Source organism: Choristoneura fumiferana, chromosome 20 (assembly GCF_025370935.1).
Source record: "Choristoneura fumiferana chromosome 20, NRCan_CFum_1, whole genome shotgun sequence".
NCBI classification, from domain to species: domain Eukaryota; kingdom Metazoa; phylum Arthropoda; class Insecta; order Lepidoptera; family Tortricidae; genus Choristoneura; species Choristoneura fumiferana.
This window is the reverse complement of record NC_133491.1, coordinates 10,709,076-10,724,946: the sequence shown is the minus strand read 5'-3', so window position 1 is coordinate 10,724,946 and position 15,871 is coordinate 10,709,076. Positions and strand designations below refer to the sequence as shown.

Here is a 15,871-nt window from a genome sequence, read left to right as displayed (position 1 = left end):
TGGAACTTGATTCCCCTACCTTAAGATTTTTTTAATGCACGCAAACTTGTTTTGAACAAAAAGCCAGTTAACTGAAAGCTGCATACCACCATTGTACCTCACATTTGTAATTTTAGACTTCTCCATAATTCTTCAACCACAACCCTACATAGATCTACTGTAAACATTACGAATTGTATCTTGGCAAAAGCTAATTATTGTATGATTTTGGGAGGGTAGTTGCAATAAGATTACATCTAATCATATAGAAAAAATCTACTAAAGTAATGAACGTGCAATATGTAGTCAACTTCGAGTAAAGTAAAAGTACACTTGAAACTATAAACAACTATGATGACGGACAGGCTGACGCGTTGAAACCACTGACAGCTGACAGGCATAGCAAAATGATTGCAGAACGACACCGTAGCAAATTCGTGAAGTAAGGTAATACCAACATAAGGTCATCGATGAAACTTACGTATATTCCGTAACAGGTTAAGTAAACAAAATCACAGAGAATGATGCCGTGAAATCAGAAATCGGACACAATGCGTTTTCAGAGGCTAAGTCTATTGTCTATGAGCACAAACAATGTGCCTATAGACCGGGTTGCTAGTGCATTAAATTGAAAGGAAACCGAGGTCAAAGTCATTTGGTTTACAAATAGAATTAAAATAAGATCGTTTGGTTTTGCTGCTTTTATTATGTTAATCAAACGTAATACAGATGAACCCTAACCTTAATAAATATATAAAAAATCAAGAAGAAGGTAGGTGCTAATATTGATTTTTATACTTGAATGAAACATTTGGGAATATAATACGCATCAAGAAGAGAACAAACTGCAATCTCGATACGAAAATATTTCAGGATTCGTGAACTAAAATCTTCGACGTATTAGTTCGTTATTATGTAAGGAAGAAAAAAAATGTTTATGCCGTAAAGTTAGTATTATTTTGGGAAGAGACCTGTATTTTTCGGAAGAAGACAATTTTGTTCAATGTTGTAGGTATTATACGCCACAAAGTGCGGCTTGTCGAAATTACAAAGCCGCAAGTGTTTAAATTGCGAGATTGGCATGAGTCATCAGAATTAAAGCAGTGTTGCAAGCCGAGTAATTGATGTACTGGCGGCAAAATCACAAGTACGAATGCCACTGGCAACACTGTTACAGATCCGTAAAAGACCTTATGATATTAAATTTATTGCAAAAGCAAAAGGGATAGCAATAATTTAGCAACGCGTGTTAAATTTGTTGTAATCGTTAGACAATGTACATGTTGCAAAATATGGCAATTGCGATAGGTTCTTTTACGGTGAGATTTAAACATAGTGATAACTTTTTTAATTGTTTCGGTTCCTTTGCTATAACTTACGTACTTACCTAAGTTAATCTACTTCTACGATCATTTTGCTCTGTACCTTTTTTAGTCTTTAATTTAAATATAACAAGACAAAGAATAGAAAAAACAAATAACTTAATACCTCACATCATTATCAAGCCATTAATATTTCTACAAATAAACACATAACATATATACCTAAACGTCAATATTTATAGATTGCATAATAAACAAATAAACCATAGATACAGAATCAATTTGAGCAAATTGAAACCGCAGATTGCAATGTATACGTTGAAACAATGATGGTCGGAACTTTCACGATACTCTCGCTTGGAAAACTGTAACTTCGCAAAATATGCAATCAGCTACACTGCTCACAGAACACATATAACAACAGTAAGCAAATAAAATTGCTTATTGAAACTGTGAATGAAAGAATCATCATCCCTGCCTAAATACGTCCCACGGCTGGTCACGGTCTAATCTCAGAATGACAGAGCTTGGGCTGTAGTTCCCACGCAGGCCCGGTGCGGATTGGGAACTTAATGATTGAATAAATATGAAATATGTCATCATACCCTGGCGTGGCGTGACGACTGTTTTCAAAAGGCTTCCAATTATTTGAAACCAAATAAAATTAATCGAATAAACAGTAGACATATTTATTCATGAAATATAATTGGGTGTGCGATGTCATAAGTGTAATAATACAAACTGAAATATCTATAAAAATAACGAGTAGGTATATCACGCAACAATCATTTTTATGCCTATTAAAGACACCTTAATGCGGTAGAAAAGTACTAAAATACTTAAGTATTTATTAAAATAAAAATATGCTCAATACCAATTTTTTTACGATATCTTCTACTGTGAAAAAGGTCATGTAAATCAAACTGCAATGCTATTTCCCACAACTCACAGTTTACTTCGGTCTATTAATCTGTGGCCGTATTATCTAACGCTTTGGCACTCGCAATCGCATTCACCATCTCTTCGCCTCATCTCATACCGAGTGAGTGTGAGTGTGACAGAAAGATGTGACGACAACGACCATGATTAGCGATAAGGCTGCCTTTGTCTCTATTAAAGTCTCATTCGTAATCTATCTAATGTATTGCGCTGTCCAACGTTATTCCTTTTCTACTTTTCTAAAATTAAGTTCAGGCATGATTTAATTAATAGTTGAAACTGGTGAAGGCTATTCTAGGAATATAATGGTGTTTTTTATTGGTGACTTAATTCAGTGCAGTTTTCTTGCACACTTTGACGACCAGATGGCCTAGTGGTTAGAGAACCTGACTACGAAGCTTGAGGTCCCGGGTTCGATTCCCGCGTCGGGGCAGATATTTTTATGAAAAATACAAATGTTTGTTCTCGGGTCTTGGGTGTTTAATATGTATTTAAGTATGTATCTATCTATATAATTATATTTATCCGTTGCTTAGTACCCATAACACAAGCTTTGCTAAGCTTACTTTGGGACTAGGTTAATTGGTGTGAATTGTCCCGTGATATTTATTTATTTATGGATTTATGCTTACATTGTAATTTTCTATGTACCTATTTTCTGTATCGTTTACTATTTCTGGTGTACAATAAAGAGTCATTTTATTGTATAACGAATATAATTATTTATACGATAGAATATAATTACATCATATACTTTCAATTTATACATCGATAGAATTTATAATACACTAAAAACAAATCAATAAAACCAAAAAAGTACAATTATATAATAAAAAAAATACTAAAAATCTAAATGAATAAAATAATAATAAATTATGATTCCGAGTGCGTTAGACAATAAGGCCTTGATTCCTTTCCTCAGCAAACAATGTACAAACAAATTATTTACCAAAAGCTTTCGTATTGTTTCCAACACGAGTACTGCCCCAGAGTGCAATCAGTCTGCAAATCACTGTAATGATCACTCACACGCGCATATATCGCATATCGTATCATACGCATCTATAAATGGTAGATGAATTTCGAGCTTTGATTTACAGCTGCACGCTTTCTGTTTCTAAGGCGAAATTAACTATCTTGCCACTTTTACCCGAAGGTTGTAGATTACATTAAGTCTGAATAAATGAGATTTGTATGAATGATATTTGCTGTATCATAGAATGTTATACAACATAATATTCGCGATGTGAAGCTTCAGTGGTTTCGTGATAGATTTGCGCGTGATTAACTAAATGCATTTAATGCATCGATGGATTCAAAAGGTTTCGGTAACATCAAAAGGAGAATGCTTCGCCATTCATTATAATATTTGGATTTGCTTACGGATATGACGGCTAGGTTTTTCGCATCGACGTGGAGGAAGTATACCTATTTACTTACAGTGCTTTTGTTTTTAATGCCATTCGTGAAACTAAGGTTTCTAACTGAAGTCGGATTTCGATTAGTTGTACAGTTTGATATTGACTGTAAAAGTAGTGCAAGTGGCGAAATGTCATTCATTGTGGCGTTCTAAGGGGGAGGCCTTTGCAGTGGACGTCTTCCGGATGATGATGGTGAAAAAAAAAACTAATTAAAAAGTGAAATAAAGATTTTATCTTTTAAAAATGTAAAGTACATTTTATACATATGTACACATTTTTTTTGTCGCACGCTCGCATCATTAATTAATTATTTACAAACTATAGCTTTTACAATATTATTACATTGTATGAGATAGAAGACAGTCCTGTTCTAAAACGATATAAACTGCGTAGTCTAGTGCATCCAAGCATACAATAGTTATGTCTCCAATGCGTGTATTGTGACACGGCGCACGTGTGAAACATGCGCTAGCGCAGCTGTGGGGTGCGCCGCCCCATGAGGGGTGCAATATGAAATGTTCATGGACATTTTTAAACATAACCAAGGGGTATCGACCCGAACAGCCGTAGTAGCCTTGTGATTTGACCTATGACCTCTCAAGCAGAATATGGTGGGTTCAAATCGCGCTAGCACCTCTTGATTTTTTCGAAACTTATATGCTAAATTGCATTAATTTACCACGAGCTTTACGGCAAAGGGAAACGTCGTGAGGAAACCTGCATATTCACACTGGACCCACCTGGGCTGTACGGCCCAAGCCCTCTCATACTAAAAGGAAGCCTGTGGCCAGCAGTAGTATATGGGCTGGGATGATGATGAACATCTTCCCAGGGAAACAACTTTAATAATAACTGTGACCTTAAATAGGTAACTAAACTGGAGAGGAACGTAGCTCATGTAACATAATCACGAATAACAAAACTCCTGTTAAATTATTAAATCAACAATCTAATTAAAACGACAGTAGTTGATAAAACATTTAACGCTACAACTCGTAAAAGTCAACAGCTTCGACATTCATCAACAGATGTCGATCAAATTGTGCCATAAAAGGAACTGCAGATGCATTCATTCACTACCTAGTGCAGCGACAGAACCACAGAAGCAAATAATAAGAATAGGAATAGAAGTGGCACGCAAGCGACTCCACATATGACTATATACTTGGTTTGGATAGGTATTTAACTAAATGTAATTGAAATTCCCCCATTAAGCTATCTAAACATTAACATTTCTGTATTGAACTACACTAGTCTAGCTTGTATTACAAAGATAGATATGTAAAATGTTTAAAATCCTTGAATGTACCAAATCTGGCAGCTGAAGTTTGTTTACATTTAATTAAGGGTGCGTATGGCAATGTCTAAAATTTAAAAAACTAACGTTAAATAACCTACGTTCAGAATACCTAAAATCTAAATACCTAATGACTTTAAATACCTGAGCAACTAACACCTACCTGCGAATTACTAAGTTTAAAATGCCTATTGGAGTAAATGTCTAATGTTAAAAATATCAACAGCTATGACACCTATGTTTGATACACCAACATTTGAAATACCAAATGGTCATCCATCAGTGCTATGCTATGTAGACCAATGAACATAATGGTGGATATCAAATCAAACACATCCATAGCAAGTAGCGTAGCACATCTGGTGGAAAGGCACCCTAACGGCGTATTTAGTAATTTTAACCTACGAATGATTTGTTTCACTGAACAACAAAGTAGCAACAGTGATTAATACTAGAAAAACATAGCAATTAATATCTTAGATTAGAAGTACTAGTTCTTGCGAGAAGCTGGGAACGGAAGAGCTATAAAGCTGATATTCATTAGAACTAAAACTTTTATGTCGCACTGCAATTAATTGCTGCTTGGCTCGTTCGTTAACCCTACAACCGTTAGGAATGTTTTAAATGCACCATTAACTCAGAACGTATGCACTTTCGGTTCCTATTATGCTATGCACCTCGTCAAACTGACTAGTATACTAGCGTAGACCAGTGGCTCTTTCGCGTAAATAATGAGGTCTGCGTAGGTAGTTTAATTAAAGTTTTGTGAGTTTACTAAATTCCCATGGGATTTCTATTATGGGTACGCCCGTGTAAGATTGCATGTCTCTAGACGTCGCATAAAAACTTGGGATTTTACACATGACAATGTATACACTTCAATTCCATAGTGAAAAATTTCATTCAAATCCGTTTTGGGGCGAATATTCCGCGTTTTTGCAGTGTTTTTTATTTCGTCATTAGTGTCTGCACAGGTGTTTTAAATAAAGCTAATGCTCAGGGTTGGGTTTTTAAGAAAATTTAAGACAATGCCGATGCTGAATTTAGCGTGATTACAATTCTTGTGACTTGTCTTTCCGTTGTGCTATAATAAACGTGGGAAGCTAATGACGTTTGACCGCGCGTTCAAAACGCTCGAATATTCACCCTTTGGCGTGAACGAATTACAAATACACACTTCCACAAAATGTAAGCGTGAAAAACTTTCGCATTTATAATATTAGTATTATTTAAGACTGGCAGTTTAAGGGGCTGTTTCACCATCAATTGATTAGCGTTAACCGACGGCTAAATGTGATGCCGTCTCCATCTATTCGAACAAAACAAATAGAGACGGCATCACACCTAACCGCCAGTTAACACTAATCAATGGATGGTGAAACAGCCCCTTAATGTTAATCGCGATTACTATATACCGGTTTTTTTAAATAATTAATCGGCAGTGGAAGCTGTCCCATCCTTGATAGTTATGATTAGTTATTGAGGCAGATGCAATTAAGCATGGATGTTTTTATCGTAACTCCTGTTCCACTGGTGAAGTATGGCCACGTAGCTCATTACTCATTAGTAAACGATTTATATTATAATCAATCATATAAAAAGTTTCGTGGCTGACATACAAATTTTAGCCTAAAGCACACGAGATGCGAGCCGATAATTTGGTGTCATTGTCCCTACAGGATTCGGCAGTTTCTTTAAGTGCAATGTGGTGGCATTCTCTTGTCAGGTCTGTGGACGAACATGTCCACATGTACAGGATTTATTTTATCCTATTCAGGTACCTATGTGATTATTCTGTGTTTAAATATATTGACCCGGATAACTCACCTTAAGTCGAGTTTAGCTCGACATGTTTCGGGATCCGTAGCCCTTCGTCTTACTCGCTGATCGCGTTGCTCCGAAGACGAAGGGCTACGGATTAGCCCCATGTCGAGCTAAACTCGATTTAAGACGTGAGTTATCCGGGTTATATTTAATATGAGTGAGTCTCTAGTTTCATATTCTGTGTTTGTTTAGCCTATAAGTTATATTTGTCAAATAAGATGTAAAGTGAATAAATATTTTATTATTAAGTTTATTATGTCGCTCTCGCAATTCTCGCATCGGTATAGCTGGTCAGAGTGGTCAGCCACCATAAACGTTGTGCACAGGCAATACGCCAAAATTCATCTGGAACAGAAGCGTCGGCCTGACTGATTGTACTGGCATACAACAATGTCCTAACCATCTTAGAAAAGTTGGAAAATATTAACTTAAACAAGTCTTTTAAAGATTTAAGTGATCATTTGAGGAATAAAGGACAATATCCTATTTTACAGCAAGCCGCAAATAGAAAAAATGCACAATGAAATAACGATAAATCTAGCCGGGAGCATTGCACCGTTGATCTGATAAGGATTATGGCACTTAAGCCACCTCGGGCTTCGCTTTGAATAATTATTGCACATTAGTAATAAATCTAATCGTACTAATATTAAGTACAATGCGAAAGTTTGTTTGCTACTCATACACGCTAAGCCGGCAAAATAAATAAGCTAAGTAAAATTGGGATGTCAATGTCATGCAGGCTACTTTTTATCCGATATCCCAAAGGAATGCAAGCATGTAAAATCCCGAAATCAGTGCCACGTCTAGAGACATGTAGTTTCGCAAGTGCGCTCATCAATTCCATCATACAACGTAAATGAAAGACACGATGTAACATGGGAATTCCCGTGGACATTTAACCCTTCTACAATTCGGAAATTTCAATTCAACTACCGGACTTTATGTTTTACGTGGTTAAATCCAAAGAGGTAGATAAGATCTTATTTTCAAATAACAATACAGCTTCTAAAATACTTATAATTTACGACTCAATACCACTACTACTCACGTCCAGTCCCAATCGCTTTTAAGCATCAGAACATGACGTAACAATTACCTGTAACAACAAAAACTTATATAGTAATATATCAACGTTCAGTAAACAATGATGGAGTACGCAGAAGCAATATTTGTTCTGACCTCTACTCCTGAAAGTTCAAGTGCTTCTACCACGACACATAAACAGGCGGTAAATTAAATTGCAACAAAACCATTACTGATGTACTTGAAATAGTTCTGGAAACCGATCACAGTGGAGCAGCAGTGTACGTCGAAAATATGTTTCTGTGTTAAAAGGGTTCGTTGCGTAATAAAGCTTAGTTCTACTGGAATTTGTTAGTTCAAACAATAAGCCAAAACAAGAACGCGCATACAAAGTATTGAATAAGTGCTTTGTACTGGGAAACCAGGAATTATATTGTTTCTGTTGATTTCCAAGTTACACGAAGGGCCCTTGAATTTCGACACAAAGCCATTGAGTTGTTGACATTGTTGTAAAATGTTTTCATTGTTGTGGTTGAAACAAGTGATTGTAAAATCGGAATATTACAAATTGTACTGAGCTTTTTCAAACTGTGTTATGTGTTAAGTGATGCAATGTAAGATGAATCATTTATAATCATTATTCATGTGAATTATCTCGTGTTGATAGATAGGGAAGTGATGGATAGATGATAGTGATCTGAAGAAGTGACAGATTGCGAACAGTGATCTAACTCCAGTTATAAAGTTATTCAATGTGCAATACTTAAAAGAATTTCTATCGGGTCAAGTAACACTGTTAAACGTCATTCTATGTATGATTTCTGCTTTACAATCGTGGGGATTCTGGTAATATACAAAAGGATAAGCAGGTACATATATTGAAAACAAAATATAAAACCGCGTAAAATTTAGGTTTTAACGCACACGTTTTCTTGGTGGCAGGTACTTAATTGCATTGTTAACTGAGGTCTACATTATGTGCTAAATTTAAAGTTAACCATTGCAGGATTCGTTTCCATCCCACTAATATTATAAATGCGAAAGTTTGTAAATCTGTTTGTTAGTTCGTTTGTAACCTCGTCATGTCTAAATCGCTGAACTGATTTAGATGAAATTCGGTATACAGATAGTTTGAGTCCCGGGAAAGGACAATTGCATAGTTCTCGCGGGATAGCGATTAACGAATTCAACGCTGACGGAATCGCGGGCAACAGGCTAGTTATTACTCATTTACAAGTGAAGTTAATATAAAATTTATGGAAATTAATAAAAAAATCAAGATAAAAGGTTACACATATATTTGCTACGGGATGTAGATCGTGATTACCTTTAATGGGATCCCGGTACTTAAATGAGGCAATCACGTGCTACATCCCGTAGCAAATAAGTCTAATGTAATTAACCATGAATCACTAAGAACCGTCAAGATAAAAAGTATCCAAATTAAGTTAATCGAAATGAGCTGATGATGATGATTGATAAGTTTATGGAGCTGTTTCACCATCCATTGATTAGTGTTAACTGACGGTTAAATGTGCTGCCGTCTCTGTTTGTTTTGTTCGAATAGACGGAGACGGCATCACATTTAATCGTCAGTTAACACTAATCAAAGGATGGTGTAACAGCCCCCAAAAATATTATTTATCCAACAAACCAACAAACGCTATGATCGACCCCGTCGGTACAATTGCGATAAACACTTCACAATAGTCGCAATAAAATAATAATAGAAATACGATTTCCAAATCATTCAAAACTTGCGTAATCGCGTTAAAGCTCGCTTCGAGAGGAAATAGTAATTTGAGCGCAAAATTTGTCTGACAGGCCTAACAATGAAGTTAATCATTATAATTACAATACGTAACACCAGTGAGGCCTTGGCCGTTAAGCCATACTTTACTACTATGCAATAAGATACATTCAAATATATTAAACTTCCTACTGTAATAAAGAGTTAGGTTGTTAATTACTCAATGCCGAACAAAATATAGAATTACCATATAAATTAAATAAGTAACGATAAAGAACATTGAGTACGTAAAAATCAAAGTCAAGACGTTTACTACTGCCGGAGTCCTAGAGTTTGTGCAAATTGAAGTTAGAAATAAAGCTAGTATTTGTAACAAAAGCAAGAAATAACTGTAACAAAGAGAACCAACTGAAACAAGAAGTTTGAACACATTGACTCTGAATTTAGCAGTTGAAACTACCGAGTCCAAACAGAATAAATAGGTCAAACAGACCATTGTAGCAGAGACGCAGAGGCGTTCATAATGTCCTAGGGTTATAAAAATAATAGTGAAGCTGACGATCTATTAAATTGCAGAGACCAGGTCATCAGCATTTCGCAGGCTGTTCACCTCGTCTAATAATAAAATTGATTTCAATTCACCCACGTTGAGGGGCTTACTAGCGTAGTAACACCCACGCAATTGAAGTCATTGAGACACAATGATGCTAATATTTCGCACAAGAGAGATTTTACGCATTGTTTTTTAAGTGCAATTTGAGTCGCGGAATTTTAAAACGTCGAGTGTAGAACAGATACATTATACTGGGTTAATTTGACTAACCATCAATAGAAACCATGACTTAATTATTGATACGATTAATGATATTATGATTATGAAGAATTAAGTTTTTTTCTATTAGAGTAGAGTAAAGTATCGACATAACCAAGGTTAAGTTCTAAAAGGCGACGGTAGGTATGAATTTTTTAAAGATATTTTTTACACTTTAATAATTGATTATTTATTTTGTTCATAATGTAAGAAGGAGAAGATAATCGAATATAAATAATATAACACAAAGAAGAATAAGTTAAATGCATATCTATATGCAAATTATGATGGTTAATCGTGTTTTAATAATTTAAATGAAACAAGTTCGCGTAAACAATTGTTATAATCTTAACAATTTTCGTAAGAAAGTAGTCTACTACCCTTTTAGTATTTGTAGTACCTAAATGTCGTATCGAAAGTGATATCGATGTGTCACATCTTATTAGCATTACAAATGAGCACCAAACACGTTTACGGAGGCATTGACATTCAATATACTCGCCGAGTTCCTTAATAATAATAAAAATTGAACATTTTTTAATATTTAAAAATCAATAATCCAAATATTAGTGATGCATGAGATGACATTATTATAAAAATTGCTATGAGATTAATATGAAATTGTTATGAAATTAATTATTGTTCAATTATTATTGTCTGAATTATGGTTATTAAGGGAATAAATGAGGCTATATTATTTATTATACTCGCCGAGTAAACTATTAGTATTATATACGTAGTAGAAGATAATATATCTATTTTAAAAAAAACCGGCCAAGAGCGTGTCGGACACTCCCAAGATAGGGTTCCGTAGCCATTACGAAAAAAATCAAGTAATATTATGTGCGTTATAACACAATTGAAACACTTACTACAGTCTTAAAATCTATTACCAGAAAAAGAGCGTATCTTCACGGCACTTACGTCCTTTTGTTGAGGAGCGCAGTTTTTGCGGCAATAACTCAAAAACGGTAGGTATATCCGATCATGTTGAAACCAATTTTCGTTGAAAGTATTTATTAAGCGTTACCTTCCATATTTTTTGGACAAACGGTTTATAAGATAAAGGAGGGGGGGGGGGGCACAATTTTAGCTACTTTGGGAGCGATTATTTCCGGAAATCTTCACTTAATCAAAAAAGTTTTTGAGAAACCTTACTATCTTTTCAAAAGAGCTGTCGAACTATGTGCCACACGTTGATGCGAGTTAATTTTTTTTTTTTTAATTTCTGTTACGTTATGGAGGGCCCCCCTATAAATATTTATTTTTGTAATTTCACTACAAAACTAAATAGCGGCTTTGACAAGACATCTGTACTCCATTTTTCATTGATATACATCTTGTAATTTTCGAGTAAAATGCCTAACGTACGGACGGACGGACGGACAGACAGACAGACAGACAGACAGACGGACTTGACGAAACTATAAGGGTTCCGTTTTTACCATTTTGGCTCCGGAACTTTAAAAAAAATGCAACATTCAACGTTTAAGTAGGACATTTCAGTTCTTTCCTCTTATTTAAATTTAGTATGAGTGAAGAAGACAAAAATTAAAGAATTATCTTAAGTTTATTGGATAAAAATAGCAAAAGAAGGTCGATTATAATTGACGTCTAGAATTCAGATCAGATGAAATAAGAGAAGTGCCTGCTGAAAATGGTCTGCACGTGTTCTATTGAGGTCACCCGATAACAATAAACTGTTAAATCACTCCGCTAATCTGAGTACATGTTTGAAATAATAAATCAGAACTTGATACGTTAGAGAAATTGCTGAGGTTTACGCAAACAAATAAGGATATTTCTTAGTAACGCTACAGGAATTAAGCATAACATGCAAATGCGGAAATGGTTCTACCGCTTCGTTGAAAACTCGAGAATCTGACACTAATTCACCTGATCTTGCCATTCTAGACCATTCCTGAGATTTAGTGGCTTCCTACCGTGCCGCGAGTGGGCCGCGGTTCTAAATCATGGAGCCACTTACGACTTAGAAGACAAATTGAGCCATTTTGTCTACTCCAACGTCTATCTAAGATCTCAGCCAGTTATACAAGGGCCGTCAAAACGTTCGCAGCGAAATCGTTTCAGTAGCAACATAGACATCATCGAGGCTCAAGATTTAATGGATGATATGAAACTTCTAGCTTCCTACACCCGGGGGTAGGTTCAAGCGATTTAGTTTATGAGGGTGATTTGAAGAAACGTCAGCAAATAGCAGTGATTGCTTTATCTATTACGGGGAATGGATACTTAGGGATATGTGCAATAGCTGACAGTTATTTGGACTCAGGGTACTCGTACTTCTGGGATATTATTACGCGTGCGTATCTAAATGATAAACAACGGTAATTTCGCTATTTCTGTCTTATCCCTATGAGCAAATGAAATGGTTCTTAAGGAATAAGATATATTGTCTTTCATGTAGACATAAAGTGCGTGCCATGCAATGTGTGTCCTTTGTAGGTATAAATTTTTTAGGCAACTAGGCTTTAGCTACATTGGAGCGATTCATCATACTTCTTTGCCGTAGCCGAAAGTGGCATGGATGACATCATCAATGTATAGGAAAGACTTGGGGTCGTCAAACTTTATGTTTTCTTTGAAAGAGCAGAAAGATGGCCGGCGCTGCAAATACGTACCTATACTAAATTAGAAAAACGCAAAAAAGAGTGCATAGCCTATGAACAACATAAAACCAAGCACGATTCTGCGATCAAGTCGACAAATTAAAAATTAAACAATCACCAAAATTATTTTAGCTGTCGACAACAATGGGCAGTTGATGGAAGTTTAAATTCCCAAGAAACATAACAACGATTCAACAATCTGCTCTCAAAGTGTAAGGAACAACGACTGACTATTTCGTGCCGTGTAATTTGTTCTTGTTCATTTAGGAACAACAAAAAATAACCTTGTAGCAGCTAGGTCGGATTACGATCAAATACAACCTTGCTCTCTGTTGGTTATAAATGTTATATCGCTCAACATTTAAGTTGTCGAAATCGTTAATTGGGGAAGTGTTACATTGTGTTTTGAAGAATATACAAATGAGCTGGAAGTAATTACTATAAATCAAAACATTTAACAAATCGATACTACATTATTGTACGCATTTTTTCAAGAGTCGTAGCCAAATTGTTGATATAAAATATGTTTGACAGTGAAGATAAGAATTCTCTTATAAGATATTTATTTATCAAGCTATTACGTTTCAACAAGGAAGCGTTAGTGATAATTACTGACGGTTGAAATGAAACACATACGTTTATATTGTTATTAAGGAGTGAGATCACCGAGTGAGTAATTTGCTATTAATTTTCTAGTAACACTATTTAGTCTGGTTGTACAATCAAGTGGCATTGACCTATTTATGAAGTGGTCAAATCGCCGAAAATAATTAACAAATGTGCCAGCAAAGTTGACTCAAGTCGAAGATATCCAACGTATATTTATTATTTTACAAAATTAATCCTTTAAAAAAAACCTTTCTTCTTTAGTGTAATTCATCGGTACTTAACTACGAGGATTTGCAAATTCAAGTACATAACTAGACGGGAAAATGTAAATATTTATGCTTAACCTCGTAAGGCACAACTTCCTAAATTTAGGACATATATCAAACCTAAACTTTACTAATTGACATTAGATTTAAAATTCTATTCATCAAAATTTGACGTACGAGTTTAATTCAAAGTCGATTCGGTTGCTCATATTATACTTAAACTTCATTTATCTCTTGGCTACTTACTCGTAACTTTAATATTTGGATAACAATAGAATTACGTCACTCCGCTCGTCCTTGAATCTCACGGAATTTCAAGTAAGAATAACAACGAATAATGGCTTACACATCGTATTATTTTTGATTTCCGTTAACTTTAAGGGAACATTCAACAGATCAAATGAAAATCATTTCTCCAAGACACGAGTCTAACTCCCACTGTTTATTAAGAATGAAGTGCAGTTTCTTTTTACATAATACTGACCGTGATTGACCCCTATCTCACCTGATGTAATAAAGTGCAGATGAGACCAAAGGAATAATTACGCGTTCAGTTACGTGGGTGCACACTCACCGGGGTTCAGCTGAAAACCAGCGCTGCAGCTCTGGTTACAGGGCTACGGCACATGCTGAGCTGAGTCCTTTTGGCATCACATTACAGCACAATGTCTCTTATTTTCCTCTCTTCTCCTATTTATGTTTTTACTGTGTTTTTGTTGTGATGTAGTGCGTTTTTCTTGTCAATAAATGTTGTGAGTTTGAGTTTGGGTTTCAAGGTGTATCTCACTGGTTCAGTAACAACCTATTCACTCTAGCCTTGAAGAGCCCTAGATTGTATTTTATCCGGAAATACAGACGACGACGGTTTCTAAATAATGACCTTTTATTAAAGTCCTTAGCTACTCTTTTTATTACATTCCCAAATATTTAGCAAAAGAATTGATTGAATTGATTGATGTGTCTCTTATCGTCAATGTCACTCGTAAAGTTAGTGTATTTTACAATATGACCTCAAATGAAGATTTCGATTTGGCCAAAACGTTAACTACCAGGTAGTCTGTCAGAGGAAACGGAAATAAAGAAAACATGGTGTAGAACAAATCTAGTTAATCAAAAGTTAATGCAACATTTTCAAATAGATTTTGATTTAACGGCGAATAATAAAGTTACAGAAGCAAACATTACTAAAGATAGAGAAGATAATACTAAAGATATAAATAGTGCGAGAGTAAAATTAGGGCGAGGAGTCTAGATTATATTTACGGAACTTACATAAACCGAGCAAGACTTTATCAATAATCGTAGATAAGGTAACCGTAATTCAATCGCTTGGTAATTTATCGATAAACAGCGCCTAGTTTGTACAACACGGAGCGCTTGGGGATAATTTTCAATACACGACATAAGGTCTGGGTAACACATGGAGAGTACATTGACAGCGCTTTGAAGAAAGTTTAGACACAGGAATAGCGTGATTGTATGGTGAAAGAAAATAAAAATACGGAAGATGACGCACTGAAATGTATATATTTTTTTAAACGTTTTATGTCCTAATCATCGAAATATTCAATTGTTGCTATCTTGAAACACACACGACACATAATAACAAATACATAGTTGAGAAGTAAGAGTTCAAGGTCTACCTAAATTAAAAAGTAATTTTCATTGGATTAATAACATTTTATTTATTGCTTAGCTAATTTGGACAAAAATCTCTACATTCAAAAAAATCATTAAGTTTCATTTTCAATTCTCATGAAAGAGAAAAGCCTTAGCGACTAGGTACAGACGAATTAACCCACATAGTACCTAACTCGCGATCGAATTACGCATGCGTTCATACATGAACCAGGCGACATAACGGAATGCGATGAATTTATTAAAATAGACGTAAATAAATCTTAACAATTAAGCTTATACATGACATAGTTTAACCCCCTGTTTCATCATCCATTGATAAAATTTATTAGACGTATAAATGCGATGTCGTCTCTTTT

The 15,871-nt window shown here is 35.1% G+C and overlaps 1 protein-coding gene across 1 annotated transcript in view; it reads right to left on the bottom strand.

Moving 5' to 3' along the window:
- Positions 1-15,871, bottom strand: part of klar (klarsicht) — a 413,798-nt gene that overhangs the window by 78,565 nt on the left and 319,362 nt on the right. The gene's annotated exons all lie outside the window — the stretch shown is intronic.